This window comes from Natrix helvetica (assembly GCF_964273705.1).
Source record: "Natrix helvetica genome assembly, chromosome: 4".
Taxonomy (NCBI): Eukaryota; Metazoa; Chordata; class Lepidosauria; order Squamata; family Natricidae; genus Natrix; species Natrix helvetica.
The window spans coordinates 112005791-112015806 of NC_138550.1; the positions used below are offsets into that span (position 1 = coordinate 112005791).

A 10016-nucleotide genomic window follows, 5' to 3' on the forward strand; every position below is an offset into this window, starting at 1 on the left:
GGTTCCACCAGTTGTTGCCTGCAGGCAAGTAGTTTCTTGCAGAAATTCCAATGCTCCATTGTTGCTACTTTGTCATGGAGTTATTTTAGTCTGGTGATTTTTCTTGTAGCAGCTAGGTGGTCAATTGTTTCTTACTTAGACTTACTGTATATACCACCTCATAGAGCTTTACAGCACTCTCTAAGAAATTTACAGAGTCAACATATTCCCCCCAACAATCTGGGTCCTCATTTTACTGACCTCAGAAAAATGGAAGGATGAGTCAATCTTGAGTCAGTCAAACTCTGGGCAGTGGGTAAAGATAGCCTACAATACTGCATGATAACCACAGAGGCCACCATTGCTGTTATGGTTGATCACACAGTCAGCCAGATGTTTAGATAATGGTGGTGGTGATGATAAGATAATTTTATTACAAAAATCTATTATCTGGTTTTGCCAAAAAAGACAAATGGTGGATGTTAGTACTCTCAGATCCTGATCTGGTTGGTTGCTGTGCAAACTGAATGTTGGATTTGTCTTTAATTCAAATTAGCATTCCATTGTTGTGATTTACAAATACAAGATAGAGTGTTTCTTCTCTGAATTCTAATATAATTTTCAATGCAATAATACTCCTTATAAATGCACCACAGTAACAGGGATGGGTGGTGGGGGAATATTGGAATCATATTAATTTATGTTATTTATGCAAAAGATTTGTAAGTCACATGCAGTGCAATTCTACAGGACACTTATTTATCAAATTTATAAGACCAACCAACTCCATAGTTGCTCTGGGAAGTGTACAACATTACAGACAATATGAAAATAATATAATAAAAAAACAATGATATCCTGACAAAGCAATAAAACATACCATCTAAAGTAAATGTATCAATTGCGTTAGTTGCCAAAGACACTCACCATTCCGGTCTTAATTGTTTGGCTTTTGAAGTATTTTTTAAAGTTGTATTTGTTTTTCCCAAAAACAATTCTTCTGCTGTGACACAAAGTCATTAAAACACTGAAGATTGGATGTTAATCCTGTCATCAGCTTTGTTACTGCATTCCTTCCAGGAACATTCTGTACAACACATATCGACATTCAGAGAACTTCATGAATAAAATCATTCCACAATGCTCATTTGCAATATTATTAAAGTTCAACTATCATACAAGCCTAAATTTCCTAAATGTGTGAAGAACAACAGAAAGAAAATGCTGAGATTAATATTGCAAATATAGATTATTTTTCCAGAAGTAATCATCTTGTTTGGGAAATCCAATATTTTCTACCCTTGCAAATTTAAATCAAAGGGGCAATTATTATTTTTTGGATCTATCTCGAAAATTAGATCTGCTGATTTTGTGTCAGATAAATAAGAATGCTACTGACCATTTTGAAGACTGGAATTCATCAGCTGCAATAGTTTTTTTTTTAAAAAGTACGTAGGATCATATAGAATAATAGGGTAAAGGTAAAGGTTCCCCTCGCACATATGAGCTAGTCATTCCTGACTCTAGGGGGCGGTGCACATCTCCATTTCAAAGCCAAAGAGCCAGCACTGTCTGAAGATGTCTCTGTGGTCATATGGCCAGCATGACTAAATGCTGAAGGTGCATGGAACATTGTTACCTTTCCACCAGAGGTGGTCTCTTTTTTTTCTGCTTGCATTTTTGCATGCTTTCAAACTGCGAGGTTGGCAGAAGCTGGGACAAGTAACAGGAGCTCACTCTGTTACGCGGCACTAGAGATTCGAACTGCTGAACTGCCAACCTTTCTGATCGGCTAGCTATTCTGTTGTCAAGCCTTAACTTAAAGTCTGTTATGCTTCTAGTACCATAGGCATTTCTTATGTCCAAACCTTTTTGTTTTGAAAAGTACTTTCTTATTCTGCAAAACACACGAGGTATACATGCTTTATAAAGTTCAGGCCACAGACTTAAAATATTAAGAATGTTTTGCTATTATCTATGACATCTACCTTTATGTAGAACAGAACTTTTAAGCAATTTGAGGAAAATAAAAATGAGTGCCATTACCTCCTATGTTAACATGTATGAAACCAGTGTTTCCCAACCAGCCTTTTAATCTCAATAACTAGTTTTTGTTTTAATGTGCCAAATGCTGTTGTGGCCAGTACCTTCTTAACCAGATTGAGGAAGGAAGTCAACAGCAGTCATGGAGCGGTTTTCAGGAGTAGTTCAGGGGTAGTTGCTAGAAATTATTCTTTTGGGGGAAGAAAAGCAGGAAATATTGTATACTGCTTCATATATTGTGTAATTTTATGTTGATTCATGCCTGATCAAGCCCCTTTTTTGCCTTGAGGTAATCAAATTATCAATCTAATGTTAGATACCAGCTTACCATATGGTTAGCTGTATTTGGATGTCCCACTGAACTACAAACTAACCCACTATTTTTAGGCTACCATTTTATCCAAATTCAGTGTAGCTGATTACCTTATGAATGTGTCTCTTGTATAACCTCAGAAAATTGATTGACTACAAAAATTCAGCTATGTATGTCGTGCAAATATAACAACTGAATTATCTGGATCTTTAAAATATTTTTCCTAAATGTGTCTATGTGAAGGAAAAGCTTTCTAAACCAAAATAATTTATTTTTAAATTAATGGAAGGGTAACCACATTTTGGTTTAGCATGCCAGTCTAACATAACAGTTTTGCCACGGTGCCCAATATAGGTTCTTCAATTTGAGTACCCATCTAATGTTTAGATCAACACTTAGCAATGGCTAAACACCTGCCTAGAATGAAATTTTAATTTAAGAATCTATTTTCTTCTCTCTCTCTTTTTCCAAAGAAAATAATCTTAAAATTGTAACCTTGTAATCTCCTTGCTTTCCTATTAAGATGGGTTTTATATGGAATTTCCTTTGTGTCTTGTCTGAAAAAAATAATCAAAATAAGTTAAAAAGGCTATATAAGGTATGTGTTGAAAACATTACATTTTGAGATACTTTGGTTACTACTTTTAAAGCAAAATATTTTAGCCCTTAGACTTCTGTATAATTTTATTTTAATTTTATTTGGTTTTAATTGGGTTCATGATGTTAACAAAAACCATCACACATGTTCTCTTTTTGGTGCTATAAAAGGGCTAATATAATAAAAAAAAATTCTCACATTTAAAAAAAGATAGAATGCTGAGAGAAGGCCTTGAAATGTATTATTTATTTCTACTTTTACTATTCCTGGCAGATGCAGTAAAGAGTTTTATCGTAAAATATTTTTCCGTGTGATTAATATCTGTTTTGTTAACAGCAGGATATCTCTGCAAATACTTTGGATAATGTCAACATGACTGTACTAAACATATTTTAGTTTAAAGGTGCAAGACAGTGACAGCCTTGTTCCTGAGCCAAGCAAACATTATTTTGTTTTACAGCTGGAAGAAAGAGTGCTGAATTTTATAAAGCCAGAGGAGTTTTGGAAGATAAAAGCTTAAGTTGCCTTATAGCTTCAGATTGACTCCCTGAGTTTCCAGAGAAAATTATCACAAATCAGGTTCAGATCTCATATTGACGCTGTTTCCCCCACAGAGTGCATAAAAACTGGGCATTTTTCCATGTAAACAAAATTCTCTCTGGGCAACAGTGACTTATAGCATGGTTAACACTAACTGATTTTGAAATGTGATTTATCAACAGTTTGGGAACTCAAACATTACCTATTCATTATTGAGTGCTAAACATTTTCTTAACGGAGGAACATTAATAAATATAAACAACTTACATTGCTCTATTGCTAGATAATATCCCCACAAATTCATGTGTTAAATTTACAGCAATAAAGATTATTGTGGCTAGATTTGTAGTATCTTTTCATTTCTGTTCCTTTATTCCCAGTTACAGATTTGTTCTGGAACGATAACATACAGATCTACTGTATTTCTTTGTGCGCTATTCCAGTGTTTGTAGTACTGTAACCACAATCTAGACCCAAAGATATTTGCCCCAGTCATGCCTCTATCTGAACTCAGGATTTATTTTCATGCCCTACTAGTTGTGATATGAAGAAGTTTGAGCACTACTTTTAGATTCCGCATACTCATGCTACTGGCTGTGCCTCATTTCCAGCCTACTGTTGAGGCAAATACATTTGTCTTTAGCTATTTCCAGTTTGAAAGTACTATTTTTTTCCAACACAAATCTTGCCATATAAACATTACACAATGTCTCTCCCATTGTGGACATTGTTAATGGTGGTCAGAGGCTGGGATGTGCTTGGCTCCAATCTCATTTGCTCAATGAGCTTCATAACCAATGTAACTTTAGCAATGGGAGAGTTAAATCATGTGACTTTTATAGAGGCATATTCCCACATAATGTATGAATGACATTTAGGCTATACATGGGCTCCTTGTATACATGGTGTAGAGTTATGAAAAACTGTGAACCTGTTTTTAACATGTGTTTGTTGATCTTGAAGCATGATTGAATAAGCAGGGCTTATTGCTTATTGCTTTCCCACATGGAAGATTACCATATAAGATGCCCTGGAGTATAAGACGCACCAAGGTTTTGAAGAGGCAATTTTTTAAAAAAAGTAGGTAGGTAGGTAGATAGAGGGATAGAGAGTGAGAGAAAGAAAGAGAAATACAGTCAGTAGGTAGAGTAGTTAGTTAGTTAGTTAGTTAGTTAGTTAGTTAGTTAGTTAGGTAGGTAGGTAGGTAGATAAAGGGATAGAGAGAGAAATAGAGATAGATAGAGAAATGCGGTAGGTAGGTAGGGAGAGAGAGTGTGTAGGTAGGTAGGTAGAGGGATAGAGAGAGAGAAATAGAAAGACATATATATAGAGAGAAATAGAGTAGATAGGTAGGGAGAGAGAGAGTAGGTAGGTAGATAGGTAGATAGAGGGATATATATAGAGAGAAATACAGTAGATAGGTAGGGAGAGAAAGTGTGTGTAGGTAGGTGGTGGGATAGAGAGAGAGAGAGAAAGAGAAAGAAATACGGTAGATAGGTAGGGAGAGAGAGAGTAGGTAGGTGGTTAGTTGTTTCCAGGTGTATTTATCCATGTGCTGGAGAAGGAAATCGCTGACAAACCTTAAGACTTTGTTTCTGCTGGCACAGCACTTGATCAATGTAATTCTCATCAGTTAAAGAGTTTTCCAAAAGGGAGAAAAAGTTTTTGCATTCTGCCAGCCTCCAAAATAAAAGGCATGAATAACCTTGGGGGGGGGGCTTGCAGAGTGTTCCGGGGGGAGCAAAAAACGGCCTGTTTTTCGTGAAAATAGGCCTGTTTTTTTGTCAAAAAAATTGCATGCATAGCCTTATGGAGGCTTATGGAGTCCTGCTAGGGGCTGGGGTGGGGGCAAAAAACGGCCCATTCTTTGCTTATTTCTGCCCTTCCCAGCCCCCAGCAGCTCTCTGAAAGCCTTCATAAGGCTATGCACGGCCATTTTGGTGAAGGAGGCGGGGCTTCGGGAGGCAAAAATTGCTGTATTTGATGTATAAGACCCACCCAGATTTTCAGCCTCTTTTGAGGAAAAAGGGTGTGTCTTATATTCCAAAAAATACGGTAATTTAAATCTGGAGAATCAGTTGTTCCTAATTTTATCCCATCTGAGTACTTTACAGGTTTTTCACTGCTGCTGCCAACATTTTCACAAGGCTATGCTTTGTATAGTTTTTATTACATAGAGGCACCATTTTACACACTTAAATGTCATTTTGCGTACTCAGTACTTCCAGGAGCTGCCAATGTATCTTTGGGAGTTGCTGTGAAATTGACAAGTTTTCTTTCTAGTCCTTTGACAGCAGTTCAAAAATAGCCCAGTGGGTAAACCAGTGGGATAGAGGTTGGGCACAAGATGGAGCTGACCTGATGTGCTAATTGAGGTGCCCCATGATTGATATTGTTTCCCTTCTCTACAATCTAGCCTGTCAGCTGCCTACTTTTAGATACTAGTCTACTGGTCTTAGACTGGTATACCTGTGCTCAGAAACCACCTGAAATGCTGGTTATTAACATGGAGAACCATTGCACTGAGAACCAGTCAATCTAACAACTTGAAAAGTGAATAAAACTTCTACCTCCAGAATCCACCCACATTTGTCCAAGCCTGCTCTTTTGCATTTTAAGATGGTTTTCCTACAAGTTAATGATTTTAGACAGGAGGAAAAACAAAATCAGGAGACTCTACTAATAAAGGTAAAGGTTCCCCTTGCATATATGTGCTAGTTGTTCCCGACTCTAGGGGACAGTACTCATCTCCGTTTCGAAGCCAAAGAGCCAACGCCATCCGAAGATGTCTCCGTGGTCATGTGGCTGGCATGACTAAACACCGAAGGCGCATGGAACACTGTTACCTTCCCACCAAAGGTGGTTCCTATTTTTCTACTTGCATTTTTACATGCTTTCGAACTGCTAGGTTGGGAGAAGCTGGGACAAGATACGGGAGTTCACTCAGTTATGCGGTGCTAGGGATTCGAACCACCAACCATTCTGATTGACAAGCTCAATGTCTTAGCCACTCAGCCACCGCGTTCCCTAACCTACTAATAGTTACCCTTAAATTATTCTGCAGTAAAGCTGTAGGGACAAGACTGCTTGCAAGTGTCTTTATTGAGACACATTTGGGAAGTACAAGTTAAGGAAACATAGCTGTTCTTCCCAACTAAAAGGATTCAAGGAACATGTATTAACATGATCATGAGGAAAAGCTCTCGGAAGGGAAATTAATTCCTTCATTGGATTTCAAACATAGAATGAATGCAGGAATTATTGCAAACCAGAGATGCATTTTTGCTGCAAATCTCTGCTTTACCCATCCTGGCTGCATTCCTTAAGAATATGTGGGAGTGTACAATTATAAACTGACCCAAACAAAAGATTAGCCTCTCTGCAAATCATTGTTTCAGGCCGTTGTGTTTCTACTTGTTTTTAAATGCAGTTATGCATGCATATAGTGCAGTGGTAGGATTCAGCCAGTTTGCACCTGTTCGGGAAATTGGTTAACTTTCTAAGCGGTTCAGAGAATCGGTTGTTGGAAGAAATCTCATTTTGTTTTTTTCCCCACTTTACAGGGCTAATCCTGTAAGGAAGCCAGGAAGGAAACATTCTGGTGTTGTTTCTAGCCTAATCTTTATTGCCCTGCTTACAGAAACGACCTCTCTGGTTAACCCTTATTACATTGTAACAGCTAAGGCGAAGCGCCCATAGATGTGAATGACACTGAGTTGGCCATGCCCACATGGTCACATGACCACCAAGCCACACCTACCCAGCTGATCATTAGGGCAGAGAACTGGTTGTTAAATTATTTGAATCCCACCACTGATATAGTGTAAGTGCCTTCCATCACCACAGGGATCTTTATAGCTACTGCCTGGAGAGGGAACATGAAGGTCACTGCTTGGTGACCCATAGATAAATCAGTTATCCATAATTAACCTGAACTCTAGTTATATTGTCTCTATGTACCCATTTTGTTTTAATTTAATTTAAAATTGGCTGAAACGAACATGCCTATTTTCAAATAAGCCTATTTCATTAGAATTAAATCCTAAACTGGTTCTTACGCTTGAACACAGCCAGACCTGTATGAGTTTATTGTATTTGGTGTACATTGGTTTTTCAAACATAACTTCTTTCCTTTTAGGACAATTAAATGCAGACTCTGGCATTACCTACTGGTGGCAGGGAACACATCAATTCTAATCACTTTACATAAAACTTCTTTAGATCTACTGATGTTTGCTATTACGAGCTATGACGGCTCTACTATATACAGAAATATATAAAAATGAAGATGTGTGCAAAAATGTGTTAGTCATTTCAAAGAATAACTGCATAATGAATAAATAAAACATTAGTTTAATGTTGCTTTAAGAGGAAAATTGTCTGCTAAGCTTGTTGCCATTATAATCTTACTGAAAACTGTAATACAATGAACTAGTGTACAATTTCAAGTATATCCCTGAAAATACATTAAAAATACCATCATCATTGTCAAGACACAGTATTTATGTTCTTTAGAATACATCTCTTGCAGATTAAGTTTGATAGCACAGTGTGTTGATAGCTATTCCATTAAACAGATCAGAAATTAGCAAATCCATTTAGCTAAAATGCCACAGTTGCTATTGGTACATGCATCACTTTAATTCATCATTAAACACATTTGCAAATTATTTTCCCTTAAACCATAATGGTGTAATCAGTAGGCAAAAATATGACATAGTGGGGGCAGAAGGGAAGGAGAAGAAGGGATTTTACAAGCACAAAAATATAATTAATTGTGTGCAAATAATAGGTAGTTCACAATTTACAACTAGTTACTTAGTGACTATTCAAAGTTACAACACAGGCAAAAAAAGGTATATGTCCCAGAGTCAAAGTTCCAATAGCTGCCAACCCTGTGATCAAGTGATCACATTTTGAGCACTTAACAAGCATCATGCCTTTATGGCCATCTGCAGCATCCTGACCACACATGATCACCATTTACAATGCTTTACAATGCTTTTTGCTAGAACTCTGTGTTTATTCCAGATTTCTGGCAAAAATACCGATTGCAGGCAATTGTTTTGCTTAATGACCGTGGATTCACTTAAGGACCATGGTGATTCATTTAACAACCATGGTGATTCACTTAATGATTGCTACAAAAAAGTGTTGAAATATTGGGTCAGTGACATAATGATCCACTTAAAGACCGGGCATGCCTTACGATGGTAATTCCTGGCTCAATTACGGTTATAACCTGTAGACTACTGTAGGGCTTATTTGTCTGATTTCCAGAGTGTAATTTGTTGAGGTGTAGCACAAAACAAGAAGCAGAGTCTGTGACTGGTTGGTGCCCACCTCTGTACATCTATGGGTAGTTCTTTCCCTTCTCTGCATCATGCCTCTTGGATACTCTAGTTATGTCCTATATTTCTCCTGACTAGTTTCTCTGATCCTGTCATGTACACTAGTAGTAATTTATTTGTTGCATTTTAAGCATCCAAGATACTTCATTTGAGTCAATGTCTGAAAAGGATATGGGCTGCTTAGCAATCTACCATAATATAAAGGACAAAGACTTTAAAATCTTCACATCAGCTCTTACAGTATTATTTTGAGACCCAAGCACCTGAAATATTTATATCCTTATTTATCAATAGGGCTAATCTTGAAGAAAAGGTTAATGGCAATATATCTCATTAGCATGAACATACCAATTAACAGATTCATCCAAAAGGCAGACTTGGTAACGTATCATAGCCTCTTCAGTCAGTAATAACTGACTGTTGACTATCCAAGAACAAATCACAAACTCAATTATCAATGACAAAATATGAAATTACAGTAGAATAATATATGAGGATTTCTTTTTTAACCACAATGCAATTATTGCCACAAGATGTCACCCTAACATAAAGAATAGAGAAATAAAAATCCTGGTGCTAGAACTAGAGGAATAAAATCCAACCCATTAAAAAAGTTATTTGTTTTAGAATATTTCAGGTTGTATGTATCTTAATTATCATCAGTTTAGTAATGTACGATTGCTTCTAAGTGTGAACAAATGGAAAGAAAGATATAATAAACGTTTGTGTTAATGGCACAAAGTTCAGCTACTATATATACAACAGGAAACAATATTTTGACAGTGTCAGCTGTGAAATGAAACATTCATATAAATGGGGGTTCTATGACTATGATTTAATTTTAGGCATATGTAATGTGGGTTCCTTAGAGAAAAAAATATATATTTTATGGCCCATTGGATAATACTGAGAAGCAAACAAATGTGTAAAATGTTATAACTAACTTATTTCTGGTTAGATTGTGGGAGAGAATTATGAATACAACAGTAAATGAAAAACTTTTTAAAACACAAGGGAAATGTAAAGATTTCTAGCAAGTTTTTTCTAAGTATTAAATAAAAATAGCAATATTTAAAATATATATATGAAAACATGTTGAGAGAAAAAAACTGAAAGCTATGTATACTATTCTTTAAGGAAAGGTGGGATATATATCTAATAAAGTTATGGAATATGAAATTTGATAATTATG

At 36.4% G+C, this 10016-nt stretch overlaps 1 protein-coding gene across 1 annotated transcript in view; it reads left to right on the plus strand.

The window, feature by feature from the left end:
- The window catches only part of CD226 (CD226 molecule), a 703503-nt gene that overhangs the window by 463928 nt on the left and 229559 nt on the right, over positions 1 to 10016 (plus strand). The window lies entirely within an intron of this gene.